Source organism: Chelonia mydas, chromosome 9, assembly GCF_015237465.2.
Source record: "Chelonia mydas isolate rCheMyd1 chromosome 9, rCheMyd1.pri.v2, whole genome shotgun sequence".
Classification (NCBI taxonomy): Eukaryota; Metazoa; Chordata; order Testudines; family Cheloniidae; genus Chelonia; species Chelonia mydas.
This window is the reverse complement of record NC_057855.1, coordinates 23,531,821-23,557,874: the sequence shown is the minus strand read 5'-3', so window position 1 is coordinate 23,557,874 and position 26,054 is coordinate 23,531,821. Positions and strand designations below refer to the sequence as shown.

General features: G+C 42.2%; 1 long non-coding RNA gene across 1 annotated transcript; it reads left to right on the top strand.

Annotated features, from left to right (window-relative positions):
* Positions 1 to 15,033: 15,033 nt before the first annotated feature.
* Positions 15,034 to 17,916, top strand: LOC122461751. Its single transcript, XR_006283906.1, has 2 exons — positions 15,034 to 15,144; positions 17,478 to 17,916. It is a non-coding gene; the product is annotated as an uncharacterized LOC122461751 (long non-coding RNA).
* The last annotated feature ends 8,138 nt before the right edge of the window (positions 17,917 to 26,054 follow it).

The window sequence follows — 26,054 nt, the reverse complement described above, 5'->3', positions numbered from 1 at the left end:
AGATAGAATCCATTTGGGACTCAGGGGCCCAGCTTAACTAGTTCCATGGAAGAACTGGGGCCATAATTATTTTCCCTAAAAAGAAATCTCATCCCAGAAAGTATGCCAGATTTCTGAGGGAAGTCCTGCCACAAACTGACGGGATCTCAGTCCTTCCCCTTTGCATCTCTTTTGTTGGAGTGGAAGGAGGCTAAAGAGCAAAAACTATATACATTTATTTCTGATTATGTATGTTCAAATGTATTTGAGTTCTTGGGTTATTTTTGTTTTAAGTGCATTTCAATTTCCAGAGTTGTCTTATGGAAGCTGTTATTTAAAGTTGTATACCATTTGCATTATTTAAAAAACATTAATATCAGAAATTTTTGCACTTGCAAACCTTAATAAACTTGAGATTATCCTGGTCCATCCCAGCTCTTTGCGTTTGCCCCGAAGGCAGAAAGATGGAAAAAGGAAAACCAAAGAGTACAAAGAGATGAAGAGTCATATTTGAGGAGAGACCAGTTTTGCATGCAAAACTCATAGTACTGTATTCTCTATTTTTATGTGTTGTTATATTTGGCTCATCATATAAATCTAGCGGTTGCAGGAGATTTTTAGGAAAGCAGTTTAGATACAGACTATCTTAAAGTGGAAGAATCAACAGAATTATTCAGCCAGAATAGAAACAGCCTTAATGAAACAACTCTGTGCAGTCTGTATTCTGTATGTTGTACCAATCTATCAGCATTTTTAATGCTTTTAAATATAATGGCGTATGTGGAAAGCTGCACTATAGGTAAGTAATATAAAACATCTAATATATTTTCCAGATAGAATTCTATTTGTCAGTGCAATAATATTTGTCGCAATGTTTTTAAACATTTGGAAATAAATGTTTAGGAGATGTATTTGCACGTTACGCTGACACAATATACTTCCTCTCATCATAGATCTTGGTATAGGATTTCCTTCAAGTTCTAGGAATCAGGGCTCCTAGTCCTTGGATGCTGTTTCACCTCTGACTTTATACGTGGAAAGAGTGTTTGGTACATTGCCATCTTACGACCTTTATTATGTAGTAATTTAATGCCACAAAGCACTGTACAGCTTATGCACGGCATTTCTGAGTGGCCTCTAAGCTGAACAATTGCTTCAGCAATGGCAAAGTGAAACCATGATCAAAAGATCTATATGCATATGGGGTGGGGGGAGGGGCAGAGGGTATCAACATTTCAAATACATGTATAAACACTGTCTATTTACCACAGTGCATTGGAAAGGCATCTTTTGCATGCACTAAAACATGGATTTTCTGCTTTCAGTTAATAGTAGTAAATTTTGAAATTAATTCTTATAACTAATGCCCTGAACTGCACTCCTTGAAATAATGGAAACATTCCCACTGGAGTGGGATCTGGCCTTAAATTAGCATACAATACTATATTCATGCATAGTGTTTAGCTGGATTACATGTGTTTGTTAAAACATAACGTGAGAGAACATGTGAGAATATTCCTGCTTTACATTAAAATAACAGCCTGTTAAGTTCAGAAGAAGCAATGATTTCCAGCAGGCAGCACCTGTTGTGAGTTAGCATGTAAACATGCCATCTAGGAAAACCACTCTGGTGCCCCATGTTAGTAATATATATATGTATAGATGCCAGATCCATACCTGCTATTTTTGCTTCCCTCCCCCCGACTCCAGCATTTTGTGTACTACAGTTCTTATTTTCACTAGTTCACACAGCAGTCTGAATGGGTGTGGTGGGGTAAATAAAATTGGGCCAGATTTTGTCCCTGGGCGGGGATCCTCCTCATTCAGCTCTCATTCGTCTTGCATGAAAGGTGGGTCAGCTCCATTTACAGCATTTTCTTTTCTACCCTCTTCTTCCTAGCATCTGCAGGGGGGAAATGGGCAGCCCCGGATGGTAAGAATAGGTTCAGAGGGAAGCACACTATCCCGCAAGTGGCCCTGCAGAGAGTACCCGAGTTTGTATTGCCTTTCCCTTAGAGACATGGTGGTGGTCAATTTTTGTAGTGAGTCTCAGGGCAGCACGGACTAGGGATCATCCCTGGCAATGTGACCCCAATGAGGGACACAGGGCACAGGGTATGGATAGTCTGGTATTCCATGGATCACCCAGCATCCTCAGGCTGTTGGGGAATCTCCAGGTTTGTAGATGGACATCACAGCTTATTCCACCAGGAGGAGGCAATAAACCCCACCCTACAATAACATCAGGATAAACTCATTTATGATTAGGTTCATACAGACCACTGTAGCAGCACAGGAGCTAGCAAACAGAGCTTTAAACAGGGGAGTTTCAGTGGGAGTTTGTAAGGGGAGTTTGTATTGTGGTGCTTGTTTTGGGGTTTGTTTTTGCTGTAGGTGGTGGTGTTTGTTTCCTAGATTAACAGGATTTAGGTGGGAAGGCTATGACAGATACAGAGGCAGCAGTGGGAGTGACCCATGTAGTGGAAGACACAATGAGGATGACTGGATGTGGAAGCTGTGGTATGTACATGATCCTGGAAGGGGTACCTGGAAAGAGTTTCATCTGCATGAAATGCCGTCTGATAGAGCTGATGGAGGAAAAGATCCGAGGATTGGAGATGCAGGTGGAAAGTCTGGTTGAGTTTAGAAGGGGGTTTGAGCAGATCATGGAGCAAAGACCTGAGGTAGCTGAAGGGAAAAGCTCAGACTTGCAGATGGAAGCAGGACTGAGGAATTCTGAGGGGAGACTGCTGGGTGAGGAAAGTGGACAGTGGAAGCATGTGACTAAAAGAACCAGGCAGAGGAAAAGACAGGCTAGTGAAGGAGAAATAGAGCTCAAGAACAGGTTTGCAGAGTTGGAAAATGAAGAAGGGGCTCAGCAGGTGGTCACTGAAGGTGGAAGGGCAAGGAAGAAGAGAAGAGCGACTAGCCCTATAGGAAAAGGAGAGGAGTCAATGGAAACTACACCAAATATGAGTCCCAGGAAGATACAGGATGGGTTGAAGAGGTTTACAAGGGAGAATAGGAATAGAAAGAACTTGCACCCAGAGGGAACAGGGGATAGACTGGAGAATAGCAGTCGCCAGGAAAAGGCAGGTCTATGTGATCGGGGACTCTTTACTGAGAAGAATAGGCAGGCCTGCAACCAGAGCTGATCCAGAGAATAGAAGGGTGTGCTGTCTTCAAGGTGCTAAGATACGGGATGTGGACCTGAGGTTGAAGAGGGTCCTAAAGGGAGTGGGAAAGAACCCACTGATTGTCCTTCATGAGGGAACAAATGATACCGGTTGATTCTCACTGGAACGTATCAAGGGAGACTATGGTAGGCTGGGGAAGACGTTTAAGGAAATCAAGGCTCAGGTGATCTTTAGTGGGATTCTGTCTGTTCCTAGAGAAAGGCAACAAAGGTGTGACAAGATTATGACCATCAACAGATGGCTTAGGCAGTGGTGCTATAAGGAGGGCTTTGGGATGTATGGCCACTGGGAGGCATTCATGGACAGAGGACAGTTCTCTCGGGATGGACTTCATCTGAGTAGGGAAGGAAATAGACTTCTAGGATGGAGGCTGGCACAACTGATGATTTAAGAGAGCTTTAAACTAGGAATTTGGGGGAGGTGGTTGGGAGATGTCCAGGTAATCTCCACACCGGATTTTAGCACTGAGAGGGAAGAAGGCAAAGTAAGAAAGGATACAGCCGTGGGTAGGAGAATGGACATAAGGAGGAAGGGCAGTGTGGATACCAGTCTAATAGGTCATACTGGCTGTAGAATGACCATGCCTAATCGGGTACAGAATGTGAGCAAGGCCAAAAAGCAAAAAAAATTAAGATGTTTGTATACCAATGCAAGGAGCCTAGGTAACAAAACGGATGAACTAGAGCTACTGGTGCAGGAAGTGAAACCAGATATTATAGGGATAACAGAAATATGGTGGAACAGTAGTCATGACTGGACTACAGGTATTGAAGGGTATGTGCTGTTTAGGAAAGACAGAAATAAAGGTAAAGGTGGTGGAGTAGCATTGTATCAATGATGAGGTAGAATGTAAAGAAATAAGAAGCGATGGAATGGATAAGAGAGTCCGTCTGGGCAAAAATCACATTGGGGAAGAAAACTACTAGAGCCTCCCCTGCGATAGTGCTTGGGGTGTGCTATAGACCGCCGGGATCTAATTTGGATATGGATAGAGCCCTATTAATGTTTTTAATGAAGTAAATACTAATAGAAACTGCATGATCATGGGAGACTTTAACTTCCCAGATATAGACTGGAGGACGAGTGCTAGTAATAATAACAGGGCTCAGATTTTCCTAGATGCGATAGCTGATGGATTCCTTCATTAAGTAGTTGCTGAACTGACTAGAGGGGATGCCATTTTAGATTTGGTTTTGGTGAATAGTGAGGACCTCATAGAAGAAATGATTGTAGTGGACAATCTTAGTTCAAGTGATCATGAGCTAATTCAGTTCAAACTGAACGGAAGGATAAACAAAAATAAATCTGTGACTAGGGTTTTTGATTTTCAAAAGGGCTGACTTTCAAAAATTAAGGAAATTCGTTAGGGAAGTGGATTGGACTGAAGAACTTATGGATTTAAAGGCAGAAGAGGCCTGGGATTACTTCAAGTCAAAGCTGCAGAAGCTATCGGAAGCCTGCATCCCAAGAAAGGGGAAAAAATTCATAGGCAGGAGTTGTAGACCAAGCTGGATGAGCAAGCATCTCAGAGAGGTGATTAAGAAAAAGCAGAAAGCATACAGGGAGTGGAAGATGGGAGGGATCAGCAAGGAAAGTTACCTTATTGAGGTCAGAACATGTAGGGATAAAGTGAGAGAGGCTAAAAGTCAAGTAGAGTTGGACCTTGCAAAGGGAATTAAAACCAATAGTAAAAGGTTCTATAGCCTTCTAAATAAGAAGAAAACAAAGAAAGAAGTGGGACCACTAAACACTGAAGATGGAATGGAGGTTAAGGATAATCTAGACATGGCCCAATATCTAAACAAATACTTTGCCTCAGTCTTTAATAAGGCTAAAGCGGATGTTAGGGATAATGGTAGCATGACAAATGGGAATGAGGATATGGAGGTAGATATTACCATATCTGAGGTAGAAGCAAAACTCGAACGGCTTAATGGGACTAAATCGGGGGCCCCAGATAATCTTCATCCAAGAATATTAAAGGAATTGGCACATGAAATTGCAAGCCCATTAGCAAGCATTTTTAATGAATCTGTAAACTCAGGGGTTGTACCATATGATTGGAGAATTGCTAACATTGTTCCTATTTTTAAGAAAGGAAAAAAACGTGATCCGGGTAACTACAGGCCTGTTAGTTTGACATCTGTAGTATGCAAGGTCTTGGAAAAAATTTTGAAGGAGAAAGTAGTTAAGGACATTGAGGTCAATGGTAAATGGGACAAAATACAACATGGTTTTACAAAAGGGAGATCGTGCCAAACCAACCTGATCTCCTTCTTTGAGAAAGTAACAGATCTTTTTAGACAAAGGAAACGCAGTGGCTCTAATTTACCTAGATTTCAGTAAGGCGTTTGATACTGTGCCACATGGGGAATTATTAGTTAAATTGGAAAAGATGGGGATGAATATGATAATTGAAAGGTGGATAAGGAATTGGTTAAAGGGGAGACTACAGTGGGTCATACTGAAAGGTGAACTGGAGGGAGGTTACCAGTGGAGTTCCTCAGGGATCGGTTTTGGGACCAATCTTATTTAATCTTTTTATTACTGACCTCGGCACAAAAAGTGGGAGTGTGCTAATTAAGTTTGCGGATGATACCAAGCTGGGAGGTATTGCCAATTTAGAGAGAGACCAGGATATCATACAGGAAGATCTGGATGACCTTGTAAACTGGAGTAATAGTAATAGGATGAAATTTAATAGTGAGAAGTGTAAGGTCATGCATTTAGGGATTAATAAGAAGTTTAGTTATAAGCTGGGGACGCATCAATTAGAAGTAACGGAGGAGGAGAAGGACCTTGGAGTATTGGTTGACCACAGGATGACTATGACCTGTCAATGTGATATGGCCGTGAAAAAAGCTAATGCGGTCTTGGGATGCATCAGGCGAGGTATTTCCAGTAGAGATAAGGAGGTTTTAGTACCGTTATACAAGGCACTGGTGAGACCTCATCTGGAATAGTGTGTGTAGTTCTGGTCTCCCATGTTTAAGAAGGATGAATTCAAACTGGAACAGGTACAGAGAAGGGCTACTAGGATGATCCGAGGAATGGAAAACCTGTCTTATGAAAGGAGACTCAAGGAGCTTGGCTTGTTTAGCCTAACCAAAAGAAGGTTGAGGGGAGATATGATCGCTGTCTATAAATATATCAGAGGGATAAATACCGGAGCGGGAGAGGAATTATTTAAGCTCAGTACCAATGTGGACACAAGAACAAATGGATATAAACTGGTCATTGGGCAGTTTAGACTTGAAATTAGATGAAGTTTTCTAACCATCAGAGGAGTGAAGTTTTGGAATAGCCTTCCAAGGGAAGCAGTGGGGGCAAAAGACCTATCTGGCTTCAAGATTAAACTTGATAAATTTGTGGTGGAGATGGTATGATTGATTTGGGCAATTTATTGATCTTTAAATATTCATGGTAAATAGGCCCAATGGCCTGTGATGGGATATTAGATGGGGTGGAATCTGAGTTACTACAGAGAATTCTTTCCTGGGTATCTGGCTGGTGAATATTGCCCGTATGCTCAGGGTTCAGCTGATCGCCATATTTGGCTTCGGGAAGGAATTTTCCTCCAGGGCAGATTGGAAGAGGCCCTGGAGGTTTTTCGCCTTCCTCTGTAGCATGGGGCACGGGTCACTTGCTGGAGGATTCTCTGCTCCTTGAAGTCTTTAAACCATGGTTTGAGGACTTAGATAGCTCAGACGTAGGTGAGAGGTTTATCGCAGGAGTGGGTGGGTGAGATTCTGTGGCCTGTGTTGTGCAGGAGGTCAGACTAGATGATCATAATGGTTCCTTCTGACCTTAATATCTATGGAAAAAAAAATGTAGGGCTGGAAGAGACCTTGAGAAGTCCAGTCCAGTCCCATGCACTGAGGCAGGACTAAATAAACCTCAACCATCCCTGATAGGTGTTTGTCCAACCTATTCTTAAAAACCTCCAATGATGGGGATTCTACAACCTCCCTTGGAAACTACCCTAATAGTTTAAAAAAAAATTCCTAATATCTAACCTAAATCTCCCTTGCTGCAAATTAAGCCTATTACTTCTTGTCCTCCCTTTAGTGGGCAAGGAGAAAAATTGATTACTGTCCTCTTTATAACAGTCCTTAACATATTTGAAGACTGCAATCAGATTCCCTCTGTCGTCTTTTCTCAAGACTAAACGTGCCCAGGTTTTTTTGAACCTTTCTTCATAGGCCAGGTTTTCTAAACCTTTTATTATTATTGTCCCTCTCTCTCTCTCTGGACTCGCTCTAATTTGTCCAAATCTTTCCTAATGTGGTGCCCAGCATCAAACATTAAACCAGCTGAGGCCTCATCAGTGCTATGTAGAGTGGACAATTACCTCCTGCATATTACATACTACATTCCTGTTAATACACCCCAGAATTATATTCACCTTTCTCAAACTGCATCACATTGACTCATATTCAATTTGTGATCCACTATTACCCCAAAATTCTTTTTACCACCTAGCCAGTTATTGCCCCTTTTTGTAATGGTGCATTTGATTTTTTTTTTTTCTTCCTAAGTGTAGTACTTTGCACTCCTCTTTATTTCATCTTGTTGATTTCAGACCAGTTTTCCCGTTTATCAAGGTCCTGTTCTCCAAAGTACTTGTAAACCCTCCCAACTTGGTGTCATCTGCATATTTTATACATACGCTCCAATTCATAATGAAAATATTAAATAGTACTGGAACCAAGATTGACCTCTGCTGCACCCCACTAGATACACCTTCACTGTTTGACAGTGAACCCGTCCAGTCTTCCAACCAGTCGTGCCCCCACCTTGGAGTAATTTCATCTAAACCACGTTTTCCTGACTGACTTATGTGAATGTCATGTGGAGCTGTATCAAAAAGCTTACTAAAATCCGGATATATCATATCTACCTCAGCACCGCACTACAAAAGTTGTCCCATTGACTTCAGTTGAATTATTTGTGAAGTAAGGTACAATTCAGCAGGAATAAGGGGATCAGAATCTGACCCTTACCCATCTGAACTAATATAAGAGTCCTATCCTGAGTAAATGAATGTAGTAACTAAACTGTCCTATTAACAAATCCATTTGCATCTGGGAAAACCGGTTATAGTTTTAGATCCCATTTCCAGCACAATCCCTTTCCAAATAACCAACCACAAATAATCAGTCATTCCATAATCAATGACCAGAAGGCTTATGGTATCAAAATTAAGTTCCTTCAACAACCTGCAAATTGACAACTTATTAATGCATAGCCAGAGAAGATCAAACATTTCATTTATTTTTATTTCAAACAATACTAACTTTTGTATCCTGTCAGCTACAATCTCAAGCATGACCCAAGTATGTTTGTACATAGAATCCAATCGAAATAAACAGCAAAATGCAGATGTCATTCCAGTAACAACAACAGTATCCTGATTGAAAAGGAGTACTTGTGGCACCTTAGAGACTAACAAATTTATCTGAGCATAAGCTTTCGTGAGCTACAGCTCACTTCATCGGATGCATTCAGTGGAAAAATCATTCCACTGAATGCATCCGATGAAGTGAGCTGTAGCTCACGAAAGCTTATGCTCAGATAAATTTGTTAGTCTATAAGGTGCCACAAGTACTCTTTTTCTTTTTGCGAATACAGACTAACACGGCTGCTACTCTGAAAAGTATCCTGATTGGCACTGTGGGAAGAATAGGTGGCTAAATATATATAACATCACTTATGGCCTTCAGCATTTATTTACTCAGAAATATCCCCTTAGAAAGTTTATTGTACATGATTTGCAAGTTAAATGAATTTTCAAAAGGTATTTTGGAAAAAGCATAAGACTAAAACACTTTTTATTTTTTATGGACTAATACTTTAAGCTTGCATTAACAATGAGCAGTAAACCTAGTAACCGCTAGATATTGACCATAGTAAGCAAAGCAGTGGATTCAGTCAATGTAAACGGGCCATGTGTCATGTTTCAAATGAATATCAGTTGATGAATTCTTTGCTGCTGACCTGTTATAAGGAGCACCAATCACAAATGAATGGACGGTTTCTCCTGGAGAGGTAGACACTAGTTGCAGCCTGGGGAAAGAGGAAAAACATAAAAGCAAATCTAGATTTGCCTTGCAATGACAGCTGCATATTAATCTAAAGAATTTCTGAAAAATCAAAAAGACACTTTTCAGCAAAATACACCCCTAGAGCCTCAATCATAAAGCAGGGGAATAAACTTGAAACAGGATTGATTTCATCTTAAAGGGAGTATTTCTTTGAAATGCTACCAACTGCAGTTGTCTTATTTGGTTTTCAATACTATAACAAAATTGTGCCATATTGTGTCAAATAAGGAGATAATATAACAGCTTTAAACAAATTTTGTAATTATGGGATCAATCAAAAATGAATTAAATTTGTGTGCACAAGGTAAGTAATGTCATTGAATACTGAGTAGTTCCAAATACCAATCTTCATTTTGCCTTGTGCTCTGAAGACCTGCAACCCTTTTTTCTTTTTTGGTATGATGCCAACTGCAAAAAATATAGATATACATATGTGTAAATTTGAATAAATCCATATCCTGGTATATAAAATTCTCCACCAAAAATATTACAGTGGTTCCCTTTTTGTAATGAGATGAAAGGGAATTAACAAGTATGATTTGTGCAGAACATAAGAACAGCTCTAACATTTGTAAATCATTTAGCCCTGAATTTACAGTAGATAAAATCTTGATCAAACTCCAGCACTTAATGCTAAAATGAAGGGAAGACATACACATCCAGTTTCTTATTAAATTTGTGGCCACATTTGTCATCATCCTAGACCTCTTTTTCCCCCCCCACACTCAGAAGACACATCCAGGATCTTCCAAAATGCACCAGACCAGAGCACCCAAGTATTCATCTGGCCCAACTGCCTGTGCATACTGACGTGTACCTGGCCCAGCTCTCATGCTGCGAGTTTGGACCCTCCCAGTTGATTTCGCCATAAAGCTCCATAACAGCTGGCATTTTGGAATTCCTAAGAGGAGTGATGCTCTGAGACTATGAATCCTTCAAACCTAAAAGTTGTACTCGGATTCTGCCATGACGAGCACAGAAATGCCAAGTATATATAACATTGCCTAGCTGGTCATACATCAATCAAAAAAGACCCCTGGTTATCACAGGACAGCTGTCTCTTGGAGCACTTCAGCAGAGCAGAGATGTTTGCAGCCCTTCAGAATAGGAGTTGTATGCATGCCTGACCTACTTGCTCATTCTCACTGGTGGCCGCATATGCACTTTATTCATTTGGAGGCTGAGCCTTTCCCTGTGTGGATAGACCTGCACTAGATCCACTAGTTTTATTTTGCCAGCTTGAGCAGAGTTGCTGTGGCAACTCAGGAGGCAGCTTGGACTAGCCACTCAAGTACAAACCTGCCAAATCCCTTGGGTACAGATTCAGGTGGCTTGCCCAATCCACTACCCATTTCACCACCTCCACACTGCTATTTTTAGCATGCTAGCTCAAGCAGAGTTAGGGAGTGTCTAACTTGCACTGCAAAGTGCCCTCCCAGCCACTCTGCAGATATCCTATGCCTACACTACCACAGTAAGTTGACCTAACTACGCAACTCCAGCTATGTGAATAACATAGCTGGAGTCGACGTAGCTTAGGTTGACTTACCGAGGGATCCACACTATGCTGGGTTGACGGGAGACACTCTTCCGTCAACTTACCTTATTCTTCTCATTCGGGGTAGAGTACCAGGATCGACTTGAGAGTGATCTGCAGTCAATTTGGTGGGTCTTCACTAGATCCGCTAACTCAACCTCTGTGCATTGATCCCCAGAACGTCAATCCGGGGGGTAGTGTAGACATAGCCATGGTTACAATGAACTATACCCCAGTGGGATATAGTGTATTCCCTGGCTTGCTGCATTGGTGTAGCTGCCAGCACACTTGTACCATAGCAGGATTCTATCTGCCCCTGGCATCCACTGTGATACCTACATGCACCCTCTTACACTCCTGTTTGCAGACACAGCAAAGGGCAGAGGTTCACCATGAATGTCTTTCAAATTTGGATAGTGGAAAGTCTTTGACTTCATAACTTAAAAGCCCTGAATTGCATTTATTTCACTGTAATACCTTAGCTGCGTCCCCTGTGGGGACACAGCTGCATGTCATAGGAGGCAACTAAAAGGGGGCTGCCTGGAGAGGGATGGGCTCCACCAGGTTAGAAATTTGCCCAAGACACACCATATGATCAAGTAAACTATGTCCATACCAGATTGATTGCAGCCCGGGTTAATAATGACCGCACCATCCATCTCCCACCAGGGCACACGTGACAAGTATACTACTGGTGTAACCCCAGCAAAGAGGATCTGTGGAAGAGATAGCATCACCACAGCCACATGGAATGTAAGGACATTGACACAAATAAGGAGGCTGAAAGAACTCACGTATGGAATGGAACAATATACCTGGGACCTCCTAGGAATCTGAGGTCAGATGGAAGAACTTTGGAGAGGTACTAACAGAAGAAGGTGATGTACTCTATTACAGTGGGGAGGACAAACTTGTCAATGGCATAGGATTTCTTGTGCATTAAGATATCAAGAATTCAGTATTAGGATGCTTCTCAGTGTCCATCAGGCTTTAATAAAGGCAGTACAGTTTAATATCACAATGGTACAAGTCTACACCCCTACAACAGACTATGACGATGAGCAAATTGAAGATTTTTAAAATCGGCTCCAAGACATCAATAAGGTACACAAGAAAGAGATCCTGATTGTACAAGGAGATTGGAATGCTAAAGTAGGTGCTGACACACAGACAGATTGGCGAGAATATTGTAATGTGGTAACCAATTCTGTAATGCGGTAACCAGTGAGAGAGGATTGAGACTTTTGGACTTTACCAGCTATAACAATCTGGTTCTTGCAAACACATTGGGAGTACATAAAGCATCTAGATCAACATGGCAAGCACCTAATGGTCTACATCACAGCCAGATCAACTACATCATGGTGCAAAACCGATTTTGTTCTGGGAGCTAAAACAAGGAGCTTCCTGGCGCTGATATTGGAAGTGATCACAACCTTGTAATGCTAAATTTTTTGGCTGTGGCTAAGGAAAATCATGGGGCAAAAGTTCACCAGAACCAAGTTTGATTTAGACTAAGACTGAAACATTGCAGAGTCATTCCAAGCAATGATCGGTGGAAAATTTGCCACACTGCTTGCTCTAGAGGAAGACATAAACATAATGATCAACAATTTCAATGCTGTAATGAATGAGGCAGCAATGGACATCCTCAGGAAACCTCAGAAGAAGTCAAAACCATGAGTCAAAAATGGAATACTACAAATGTGTGACAGAAAAGAAAAAGAGAGACGAGAACAGCACCGAGGGAGCTGATAAATTGAGCAATTGGCAGAAAGGAATGAAGCTGGCCAAGGAGATATGGACTGAAAAACAATGCTCGAAAATTGATGCATGTATCAATAATAGAAATAGCAAGTGAGACTTCCATGTTGTAAAAGATCTGACGAAGGAAAGATGGACCAAAGCTAACACAATTCAAGACAAAGAAGGGAACAGTCTTACAGAAGAAAAGGACATCCTCAATAGGTGGACAAATTACTGTTCTGATCTATACAACCACCAGACAAATGCAGATCTTAGTGTCTTAGACGGCCTAGATTCAACAGAGGACGATGACTTTCCAATACTACGTGAAGAAGTGGAGACAGCTGTGAAATCACTCAAGAACAGAGAGGCTACAGGTATTGACAACATCACAGCCAAACTGACGAAATTCGGAGGAGAAATAAGTTTCAGAGTAGCAGCCGTGTTAGTCTGTATCCGCAAAAAGAAAAGGAGTACTTGTGGCACCTTAGAGACTAACAAATTTATTTGAGCATAAGCTTTTGTAAGCTAAGAAGCATCTCACTTCATCAGATGCATGCAGTAGAAAATACAGTGGGGAGATTTTATACACACAGAGAACATGAAACAATGGGTGTTACCATACACGCTGTAACGACAGTGATCAGGTAAGGTGGAGGAGAAATAGCTGCAGATCTTGGTGAGTACATCTATTACAAGATCTGGCAGACCAGTGAGTGGCCCTCCATGTGGACACAGTCACTAATCATCACTCTGCCAAAGAAAGGCAACCTGCAATTGTGTCACTTACTGGACCATATGCTTAATTAGCCATCCCAGCAAAGTGATGTTGAAAGTCACATTGAACTGATTGAAGCCACAAGCAGAGAATATCATTGGTGAAGAACAAGCTGGCTTTCATGTTGGAAGAAGTACCACAGAACAGATTTTCAACCTTTGTGTTCTATGTGAGAAGTACTTACAACACCAGCAGGACGTCTACCATGTCTTTGACTTCAAGAAGGCGTTTGACAGAGTATGGCAAGAAGCTCTCTGGGCAACCATGAAGAAGTACAATGTTGGTCATAAGTTTATTCTTATCATTAAACAACTGGTATGCCAAGGCCAGCAGTGCAGTTCTCGTCAATGGCATAACAGAGTGGTTTTGCACCACTGTTGGAGCCTGGCAAGGCTACCTTCTTTCACCCACACTGTTCAACATGTACTTGGAGCACAAAATGACTGATGCCTTAGAAGATCACATATGCACAGGCAGCAGTAGGGGCGGGGTGAGGGGAGAGAACAAATCTCAAATTTTTGGTTCGCTGATGACTTTGGTGGCCTGGCAGGCAGTGAAGATGAACTTGCCAACCTTGTGAAATGATTAGGTGAAACCTCTGCAAAATATGGCATGGAAATCAGTACAGAGAAAACCAGGCTGACAGACCAACGTGATGGGATCAGCTCTCATATCGCTGTCAGTGGTCAAGAGCTGGAGACAGTGAAACAGCTCAAGTGTTTGGGTGCAATCATCACTGATGAAGGATCCAAGGCAGAAATCCGGGCAAGAACGGTGCCAGCAGCAGCAGTAGTGGCAAAGCTAAAGCCAATTTGGAAAAATAAGAACATCAGCCTGGAATCCAAACTGAAACTGCTGCACGCATTGGTCAGCTCCATTTTTCTGTAAGTGTGAGACATCGACCCTTATGGCAGAACTTGAACGGAAAATATAGGTAGTAGAGATGAGATACTTCTGTAAAAATCCTGGGCATCTCTGACTTCAACCACGTCACTAACGAAGAGGTCTGCAACATCATAGGACCGAGCGCATTGGGTGATGAAGACCTCCTGACAACCATGAAGAAGTGCAAGCTGAAGTGGTATGGCCATGTAACAAGATCATCTGGCCTATCCAAGATCATCCTCCAAGGGACAGTACAGTGGAAGAGGAGTAGAAGATGGATTGACAACATAAAAGAATGGACTTTGCGGAGACTCAAGCACTGACACACCATCGTGAGGGATGGAGATAATTTATTTGTTTTGATCATCAATAATGGTGCCCCAATGACCAATGTGGTTATGGGAGTGGAGATGATGAATATCTTAGCTGTGTGTTTTCCACCGTTCATTTAAGCACTGAGAGGTTTATCTCTGAAATCTTTGGATAAAAAGAGGGGTTTGATATTTTTCTTTTCTCATTAGCAGTTATTTATGCATACGTACACACCAAGGGTGAGATTTTCAAACCTCTTAGCATTGGCTAACTCTTCTCCCACTGAAGTCAAAGGTGAAACTACTATTGATTTCAATTGCAGCAGAGTTAAGCCAATGGTGAGTTCTATTAAAAATACCATCCTGAATCCTCTAGAGCACCTTTCATGGCCTTCTATGGCTCCAAGGGGCATAAAGCCCTCCTTTTGCACAGTGTGGGAGACCACTTTTTTCTCTGAGATTTCTTTCAGTAATATTGTATGAAAGGCAGTGGGTTTCTTTCTTTCAGCTCCCCAGAGCCACCTGAACTCCATTGATTTCAGTGGACTTACACTGGCAAAAACTGAAGTAACAGTGGCTAATCAGGCCTGATACCCTCCTTGATCAGGTAGTACTGCATAGACAGCAAAGCACTAGTTGTCATAGTACCAAATACCTCTGGAAAATCTGATCAGGTTGATGTTTTGGGTTTTTTTTTCCTCTGTCCTCTCTGAACTTTTACCTCTGTTTTCCGGGTCATTGTAGTCCTACCTTTTTTTAATAATCCCCTACACTACCTTTTTCCCCCCCGCCCCCTTTGGGGCTGCGTTTTTCCTTTAAATGTGTTTTTGCTGCTTTTCTGCTCAAGTCTCTAGACTGTTACTGCTCTGCTGTATATTGTTGAGTTTATTTTCTTAACCTGAAAGAAAATAATTTAAATATTAGAGGATAAGTGCCAATTTTCAGATCTCTCTGCACTTGACAGCTAGATCTAACATCTCACCTTTCTGAGGTTACACCCTTAGTACAAGATTGACCTAGTATCCTCTTATCCTATAGTAATACCCAGCAGCTTCACCAACATTTGGCTTAAAGCCAATCTCAGTCTTCATTTGTCCATTTGAATTTCTCTTGTCGACTTTGATTTTTATTTTCTCCCCAACCTTCTCTCTCTCCCCTCCCTTGTGGAAGGTTTCATGAATCTAAATAATTTGATTAATTAGAAAATTTCACTATTTTTTATCTTTTATCCCCAATTCCTAGTCTGTTTCCAAAATGACTTGTTTCTGCTGCATCTGTTCCTCATAACTTCAACAGTTGATGTGTCATTAACCCTGAATGCCCATTGATTTCTATGTGTTTAAGTATATCACATATATTGGTGCTTGAAATTAGTGTCTCTTGTTTCTTGTAAATGAAAAATTTTAATTTGGAGTTTGTCTAAACTTGTTTTTCCCTCTGTCTCAGTCTCCGACAATGGGATGCTCTTCAATATGTTGAGCTTCTTCAAAGAAAAGAAATTTCCCTTCTGCTTCATGGCAATCAGAGGTTAATTTAGGTACTTCTTCCATCAGCAAAGGCTTGAATCAGGAGAGTCCCCCCATTCCCTTATATTGTGTAGATGTGCCATATGCCATCATTGCCTAGTCAATTGCTCATGTTCAGTAGTTGGCTCTATTTGCTAAATGAGCTGCTTCTGTGAGTACCTAAGGGATACTGGTGCATCTAAAGAGTTGGCCACGTAAAAGCATAGTTTTTGCTAGATTGTTGAAGTCTTAAAAGGAAAATAATCCCATTTTTTGCAATACAGTAGAATAATCTTAGGTAGCACTGATCTGATGGAAACAAATATGCCAATCTTGATTATTAGCAGCTCATAGGGATACGTCGAGCTGGTAGATATTCACTTTCATTTCAGTGCTTTATATTTCAGCATAAAATTAATTGCCTTAAATTTAAGCACAGTTCAAAGCATTAAAATTTATGAGACTGACTCGTTTAGCAGCCGTAGGAAGCTGCATGTGAAGTGAAGAAACTGCCACACAGCAGGAAGCTTAGACTAACAGGAACCAATTCCTTTTTGAAATTGTGTATAAGCTGTTAGACCACACCATTTGTACCATTTAATGTGAGTGGGCCTGAGTTTTGCACTGAGATCCATGGCGTGACTCTCTCATTGACTTAGATGGGAGTTGTATCCGTAAATCTGACAATACCAAATGGACCCATCAGACATGCCATTTAACCTTTGTTTAGCCTAGTCCCTGGCAAGCCACGTGCTGCCTCTTCCATGGAGATCATCTGAATCGTACAGGCCTGGTGTTTCAAGGAGCAGGCTGGGTGGATTCTGCTCTTTTTTTAAAGTTGTCTGTCAGCAATAACAAAGTGAACAGATGGATATTGTCATCCCCTAAATATTGGGGTAGCTTTAATGACTACTGATGACCTAGTGCAGATTAAAACAAAACAAAACAAAAAACACTACTTTGAAAAAAATCTTTTTTTGAGGATTTCCGGCTATACCAAGAATCTCCACACCGTGTGACTCTATTAGAGCAGAAATGCACCTACACAGTTTTCCCCCCTTTAAGAATACAAAAAGGAACAATAGTGGCAAGGTCCATGCTTTAAAATATTACAGGTCCGAATGCCCATTAAGTATTTTAAGGGTTTCACTCTGCACCTGTCGATTAATTTCTCTGGAGGGAGTTTACCCATATGAGGCCAAATCTGAAATTCTAGTTCAGGCCCATCTCTATTCATCAGATATCCCAGTATCTTGGCTAGTGCCATCCCTGAATTCACCCCAAATTAATCAAATACTGCCAGAGGATAATCTGCTGATCTAGTCAAGGGCGGAATGCCTATGGTGTACCCATGCTATGTCTATTTACAGCACTAACCAGCCACCAGACACTCTCCAGTGTTTCAGTATTTTTGTTGTCTTTTGTTATTTTGTAGCCTGTGGTGCCACCCCTGAGTGCAGCAAATGATTAATTTAGCTGATGTCAGAAGAAACAACATATTGATAGAGAATGGAAGAAAAGGGAACATATAAAAGAAGACAGACTTGTTTTTGTTCAACCCGCATTCACTGCACACTAGCTATTCTACCAAAAGTCTCTAATCAGTCAATTTTACCCTTTGATGCTGTATGAATTTCTCACTGTGATCCAGCTTCAGTCTGAAGTATCTGGTATTTTCCTATTGCTTCCTCACCTACTTCCAAAAAGTCAATAACTACCAGTGAGGTGAGTTTAAAAATAATATACCAGCCAGGGGCCAGGACATGTTTAAATCACAGACAGGACATCCTTGAAAGACCATGAGCTTCAATAGACTTTCTCCAGATCCACGTCTATTTATTTCATGCTACGTAATTTTTTATCTTCTCCGGCCTGTGTCTGGGGTTTTAGATGACTTCGTCCCAGATGCAGAAGCCATAAGTGTCTCTTTATCATAGGACTGGCATGACCTCAGCTATGAGGACAATAGGGACGTGAGCCTTCTCTCTCTCTTTTTTTTTTTTTTTTTTTTTCTTATCACATTTAAGTAGATTTAGCTGCTTACAGATTAAGTCTAATGAATTGTTTTTTTTCCCTCTGTCCCCACATCTTTAGGGTTTGACCTGATGGGGAATTGGGGGGTAATGTAGTTTTTTTTTGTTGACATAAAATTACTGGTAATTAGTTTACACTATGATATAACTCCATTTTTCTAAAGCATCTCTAGCACGCACAACCTTCGGATAAAAAGGGCACCGATGAGCATCTTTTGATCTAGTTTCTCAAGCCTGGAACACAGTGGAGGGTATGCCTGGCAGCTTTGCAAGCTTGACAGCGTTGTCCCAGACAATAAGTCACAAGGGATGTGGTTTAATTAGGCTGCAACTTTATCAACTTCACTCACCTGGGAATTATCTGGCAATAATTCACACAGTGCTGGTCACTATTTCTTCCTTAATTGTTTCCACCTGGTGGAGGGCTGCTGTCAGCCCTCCATACCCAGTCCCTAGCCTATTACTGGGACCCCACAGTCCTTCCTTTGTATGAGAGTTAAAGGGCTGGGAAAAGGGGGCTGTCTTGTTGTACTCGTCATTAGGAGACCCAGCCCCATTCCTTGGTTTCTTTAGGGAATCCCTTCCCCAAAGTCCACTTCCAGTTCTGGTTCATCAGGGAACTGGATCTGCTATGGGATTAGTATCTGCACTAGATGCCTCACACAAGGAGGTGCCAGCAACTAATTTGGCTGCCTCCCCCATTTGGTTCCCAAATTATTAAGAGTTTCCTCCTTGACATAGGCCAAAAATATATCCACTCCTCAGCTGGGGAGGTATACCCCATTGTCTCTGAATAGCTTAGGTACACCATACAGTATTTCCTGTTGGGTAACTACCAAGCCTCACTGTTCCCAGTGATTCACACGTCTTCTGGTCTTGTCAGCCCATGGAGGCCTGACTTCCCACCATATCCTCTGCAGCAGCATTTCAGACCAGTTTACAAGTCCCTTCCAAGAGAAGGTTCTGTTTTCAATCTTTTAAAAAAAATCAAATCCTTTTCACCCAGGCAGGACTGGCTCTAGGCAACAACAAAGCAAGCACATGCCTGGGCTGGCACAATTCTAGGGGTGGCATTCTGGTCACCCTTTTTTTTGCTTGGGCAGTTGCAGTCTCGGAGCTTGGGGTGGCAAATTTTTTGCTTAGGGCAGCAAAAAACCTAGAGCCAGCCCTGCACCCAGGTGCACTATAATCATGTCAGGTGACTGCTTCCTGGCTGTCAAAGGGCATCTGCTGGTCCCAGAGCATGCCTCTCTTTCTGAGGCCCAGCTGTGAACTCCAATGCGAAGGGGCTGATGGTTTTCCTGAGCCCCACCAGTTTAGGTGGTGTCCTGACCAACCCAGAAGAAAGGGGGAGACCCATAGAGAAACCACTATCCCTTTCTCCTGACAGTTCTCACCCACCAAAACCACAGGGAACCAAGTCAAACTCCAGTCAACCCAAGCGGGATTGTGCTTTTTGTAAGCAAAAGGACACTCAGCGTCTCTTTAGAGGTTTGACTTTTAGCCCGGTCCATGGATGATACAGCAGGATGCATTTGAGCTTTGCTAAGAACAGGTTGAATTGGTGCGGCAACCTTTTATCCTAAAATATGTGTGTTTTCTCCCCACCTTCCAAAAAACCCATCCCTTTTACATGCAATCTCTTCCTCCACCAATGAAATTCCACTTTCTATTGGCCTGGGTCTGCAGTACACGCTCAACTCCCAGATCAGGCTCTAACAGTACACAACTCTAGCCTAGGAGAGCAAATGAAGAATATCCCATTTAATTGAAGATACTTTGCCTATCTCAATTGCCCTGTATAATTACAGTATGATGACACTAGCGCGAACATTCTTGTTCTTCTGAACAGTGCTATGCTGCTCTTGAGTACTGCTAATAAGCACTCTTTAACATCATACGTGATCTTTAATGATTGCAAAGAATGCCAGTGAAGAGTTTGATCTTAAAGAAACTTCAGCATGAAAGCTTTCATGGATGACATACAGTTCTTAGGATAAATTACTGAACTCCAATAAACTAACATGAGATTGTCATGTAAGTATCCACACTGCACAAATGTCTCCAGTGAGTGCATATTTGCAGTGAGCTAAAGATATTGTCATTTAATCTGGGCCCCATCTTTTTCTTCCTCACTGCCAGTGACTTATTGTCTTAATGTACTTAAAAGTGCTATTCAGGGACTCTTTCCTGCCCCTTTCTGCTCATGGCTCTGATCAATCATAATCACTCCAAAAAAAAATCTTTTCACAGATCCTGGTGCTGTGATTTCCAGCTGTAGGTTACTTTGTGTTTTAAGTAACACTGCTATCTTCTGTGATTCTAACAGTCTGAATTTTCCCCAACTCAGTGGCCTAGATTTCTGCTCTTTTTTTCCCCCCCCTGCTTGCTTTTTATTGCCCAAAGAGAAAAGGAATTAAGCTGAGAAGCTTTAAGACACTGTTTACCAAACTTCACCTCTGTTTAGTGAACACTTCCCTCCAGTTTCCATAATGGGCTCTTTGTCTAGTTGAAAGAGAATAATACATTTTGCATACAGTTAAAATTCATTGTGTTATAGAAAATGCATTTACAGGTAATCTTGCTGGTATTGATACGGTATCTAGATTCCAAATATCATCAGCAATGAACCTTGTGCTGCAAATGCATCAGCTAGGCAAAAATACTGCCCCATAAAATCTTACCCAGGCTATGAAACTAATAGGCAAGCATCTCAGCTACAAATTGTTTAAAACCTCCTCCAGGCCAGAAAAGACCAATATAGAATTGGCAGTCACACACTCTTTTGTGTAGCATACACAGTAGTGAAAATCAATGGTACCCACTGGGATAATTCAAAGCAGAAATCCTTGTCAGGAGAAGACTGAATTTCACAGCATTCTTAGCAGAGAAGTACAAAGCATGAAATACCTGCTAGCCTCTTACTTGTGGTTACTTAACCTAACCATGGGGATTAATATGACTTATCTGAACTGATGGTTACCTGAAAACATGGAATCAGGTGTTCAATTCAAGAATCTGTTTCCTTCCAAGGATGGCTCTGGCCCATCAGAAAAAAATCTGAATAAATTTATTTGAAGCTGTTTTTTGTAGTTTGATGGTCCTATGCTGTAGGAAGGAAGGAAATAACTAGAACAGTAACCAGAACTATGTTAATTTTATTTAAATTTTTTGGGAGCCATAAGATCTGTATGCAATCAACAACCAGCTTAGTTCTATTCTGCAAAGTAAGGGGCAGGATGTGAGGACCTAAATTTCCACTGGGGAATTATTATCTGTAGTCAACCTAGTTAAAGTGCTTTCTGTTCTCAGGTAACTAGCTATCTTTATAATATAGGATGATAAAAGGCAACCTACCTAGAGTAGGAGACTGTGGACCTGATTCTCCTATCACCAGTCTTACACCTGAATAACTCCATACCCTTTACTGGAGTTGTACCTGATTCCCTAGTGACTGAGCTCAGAATCAGGTCTGAAAGCTCATAGTGTATTAGAAACTATAGCTACTAATTATTCTATGTCCCTGTTTTCATTTCACAAAACTTAAAAAGCAGAAGATCTAAACAGAAGAACTTGGAGGACAATTTAATGTCACTTAAATGTTATTGTCTAATTATTTTGATGCTCTAAATAGAGAGAGATGGACCAGAACCACCAAGTTCAGAGCTGGATGTGACTTGTGGAAGATCCAGGGTTTTGCTTCAGTCTTAATATAGTGAGGTGGCAGCTCGCAAGTTGAGTGATCAAATGTTGATCTAGAGCAAGGGCGGGCAAACTTTTCGGCCTGAGGGCCACATCGGGTTTCCAAAATTGTATGGAGGGCCAGTTAGGGGAGGCGCAGCCTCCGCAAACAGCCAGGCGTGGCCCGGCCCCCAATGCCTATCCGACCCCCACTGCTTCTCACCCCCTGGCGGCCTCCATCCAACTACCCCTTCTCCCTGAACGCCCCTGGAACCCCTGCCCCTGACTTCCCCCTGCCACCCCATCCAACCCCCCCTCTCCTTCGTGACTGCCCCCCAGGACTCCTGCCCCCATTCAACCCCCCTGTTTCCTGCCCTCTGACCACCCTGCCCCCATCCCCTCCCTGAACTCCCCTGCCCTCTATCCAACCCCCCCCTCGACCCCCTTACCGTGCTGCCTGGAGCACCGGTGGCTGGCGGTGCTACAGCCGCGCCACCGTGCAGCACAGAGTACCGGGTCAGGCTGGGCTTGCAGCTGCACTGCCCCAGGAGCTTGCAGCCCCGCTGCCCAGAGCATTGCACCGGCAGCGCAGTGAGCTGAGGCTGCAGGGGAGGGGCCGGGGCGAGCCTCCCAGGCCAGGAGCTCTGGGGCCGGGCAGGAGGGTCCTATGGGCCATAGTTTGCCCACCTCTGATCTAGAGTTCATTGATTAGATCCAGGTTTTTGATTCGGGTCCTTCTCTAATATGTAACCAAAGTGATTTTCACTGCCCTGACACTTACCTGAACTATACATCAGTCAATATTTGTGCAAGTCACCTTTTCTGTGCCATTTGAGTGAAATGAAGGCATGAAAATAGAGGTTTTGAATGGAATAGCTCTTTCATGCTATTGGTGTGTTTGACAGCTGTGATGACACTCATGCTAAAACAGAAACCAGGAAAAGTGAAGCTGAGATGTTTCAAGATGTATATTTTAACAAATTGAGACAACAGTTACCCTGAGATGTACCCAAAATCTCAGGGTAACTGTTGTCTCAATTTGTTAAAATATAATCTTATACATAATCAGCTCTGTGGTGTAGCTGTGTATAAATAAAATGGGGACTCCCACAAACATGATTTTTAAATTTCAGCAAAACCTTTGTTCAACTTTTAAATGTTTTAAAATGTCAACTCCTTAATTTTTACTCAGAAAAAATGTCCTTCATTTTCTGCTATAAATGAGTCAAAGTTAAACTGAAATATTTGTCTCAGCTGTTTTCTTCCAAACATCCTTATATTAGGTGTAACCCTTCTGCCAGGCAGAGTTGACAGCAACAAGGGCCAGGTTCAGGACCTAGGGGTTCCCTTTTAAACAATACAATGCAAAACTGGCTCGAGCCCCCAACCACTGACCTGGAAAAATTACACACACACACCCCTGAGCACCTCAAGGAGGCAATACTTCCCCTCTTGCAAGCACAGAGTCTCAGTGTAGCAAAAAAATCTTTAACAGGAGGTAAACAACTCAGCATTAAATTGGGATAATACCACAACTAGGGTTCATAAACGCAAACCATGAACCAGAAGGCCCACCCCAAGTAGATTGGGACGTGTCCTTTCCCTTTGGGTTCTTAAGTCCAGCAACCCAAAATCACCCCACTCACAGTTGCTGTCCTTGGTCAGTACAGCTCTAGACTTCAGCAGTTTAGCTGCAGAGTTCACCTCCCAGCCTAGGTGGAAGTGGAGGGGAGGTATGGAGGCACCTTACACGCTCTGCTGCTCAGGCCCTCAAAGACCGATTGCCATGCCTCTCTGTGGGGTTCTGCTCCAGTCTTCACCACCAGCTACTCCTCTGCCTACATCTCTCCACCAGCCATGCCTCTCTAGCAGCTGCCCAGGCCTCTCTGCTAGCGGTTCACCAATATGTCTTCAGCTCCCCACCTAAATAATACAGGTCTTAGTGATTTCTGCTGTTAGGAGGGGAGACTCACTGCTGGTGCACCTTGATTAGTCTTCTTGCATTAGAACCACTAGCCAAAAGTAGATCTAATGCTTAGACCTAGGTATCCATGATTTCAGCTCTGCAGCGTGTAACAAGTCTCTTAACTGAGACTAAATTTGTTCTGTTATTACACAGTGGAGAGAGGAAGTGTCAAAGTGGTGTTTGGGGCCCACACTACCAGGTACAAATACCTGGCCCCAACCTCTCAATTCACTAAGCGAGTGCTGCTTAGTTGACGGTGAGTCTCTTAGTCATAAAATGCCAATTACAGTTCTACTGTCCTTGGTTCACATAACAGGATAACAACCCTTTATTACTCCTGCCCCAATAACAAAGACTGGGAATCCCACAGCAGCCACAATGACCATTTGGGCAAGCAGTCCCATCATGCTAGGCAGGGTTGGTGTGCCCATGCAAACGAGATCAGCCCCTGAAGTCCTTTTCCACAGCTCACCACCAGATGTTAGGGGAGAGCTCATTCTGACTCTGCTTACATAGCTATTATATGCTATTAAATCAAGTTGCCACATTTGGCTACCCCAAAATTTATTCAAACAAGTATTCTGTGCATTCCTATACAATGGCAAAGCTTGTGGTGCCAACTGTATGCAGTTAAATGTGTATCTACACAATTTATTGGCTCAAGTGCTAAGAAAAACATACTGATCAGTTGGCTTCCTCTCATTAAAAGTTAATTAGTTTGACATAAGTTTCCTGCATAGGAAACTGTTGGGTACTTAGTAATCATTAGGAAAGAGACAAATCACACACACACAGAGCACTTGGGAAACAAAAGTATAAGGACATTTTTTATTTTTACATATGCCATATTCATTTGAATGGTCGTATGATCTCCCTAACGATGACTCAGATGACTCTGGAAAAAAAAATACCTACTTAAATTTTTTATTTTAATGAGCCTCTGAAATTTTTTTAACTGTTTTAAAAAACAAATTTAATGGAATTCCATGCTGTTAGCGATACTGTGATTAAATTTAGATAAGTTGCCTTATCTTTGGTTAAAATCACAGAGCAAAAAAACTGCATATATACCAATGGCATGTAGTGCACTGACACTTTTATTATGGATAACTTTCCCTGAAGTTGGTGCCTGAGGAATTTGTCACTTTCTCAGATAGTGTACAGATCCTCTTGATGAACCTATATTAAACAACGTGCAGAAAGGAAGATAGCAAGGAGCCCAACTTGTGATCTTGGTCTTTAGAAAATGGGCACAATGGAGGAGCAACCTCACTTCCCAGTTAGGGTTCCTCCCTATGGTGCATGTAGAATAGGGGCAAGTTCAGCATTTGCAGTATGCTCCCTCTTTCCACTGACCTCATGGAACTATTTCCACGGTGCCTCTGTGGCACTGGAGGGCACGTGCTCGCATAGGAACATGCTTCTTCGGCCAATCCTGCAGGACAGAGCAGTGGAAGCTAAGCCACTCTCTTGCTGTATTAGTTTGTGGTGATTTCCCCTCTGCAATGTCCTTATTGGGCGTGAAGGGGAGGGGATGACTCTGGGGCAACCATAATACGAATAGTTCCTGGAAGCAGGTATCCTAGAAGGGCCACTGGTGGTAGGCCCAGAAGTCAGTTGAGACAGTAGGCACCTATGTGAATGACTCTTACAACCTCAAATCCCCTGAGAGCCATGCAGATCTTTGGGGTAAAATCAGTGAAAATCCCAGTGTCTTCAATGGAAGACAGACCACATCCCTACCTCAAAGGAAGAATGAGTAGAAAACTGAGCTGAAATTCATCTTGAGGGGTTTCTTCTCTCATAAGCAGGCTGTTTCCATTGTGGGGTGAACTGAGCCCTCAGTGGCTGATTCTGCCCATATTGAAGTCGGTGACAAAACTAACACTTCAGCACATTGTATTGTGAAACAACAGCGGCATGAGTCTGAACTGCTCAGACCAGGGAGCTAATATTTCAGCAGCTCTTTGAAAAGGAGAACAGAACTCCAATAATTATATTCTCTAGAACCATCAACTCATGGATCTCAATCATTTTACGTACATTAAACAAGGCTTTCAAACTTTCTCTAGTATAGAGATGTATTATCTGCCCCATTTTACAGTTAGAAATTCACTGTCTCCATCTGTATCTCAGCGTTTTTGAAGTGGGGTAACACCAGTCGGGTAATGCAGTATGCTGCTGGAGGCAACAGCACTTCTTGGAGGGCGGTGAGGCATTTGGTCTGCATCCAAGGTATACAGCTCTCTTATGCTTTACATAACAGTAGCCACCTTCTTCTTGGGATTTGTTAACTAGGTCACTTTATGGTATGTCATTACTAGAGCTGTCC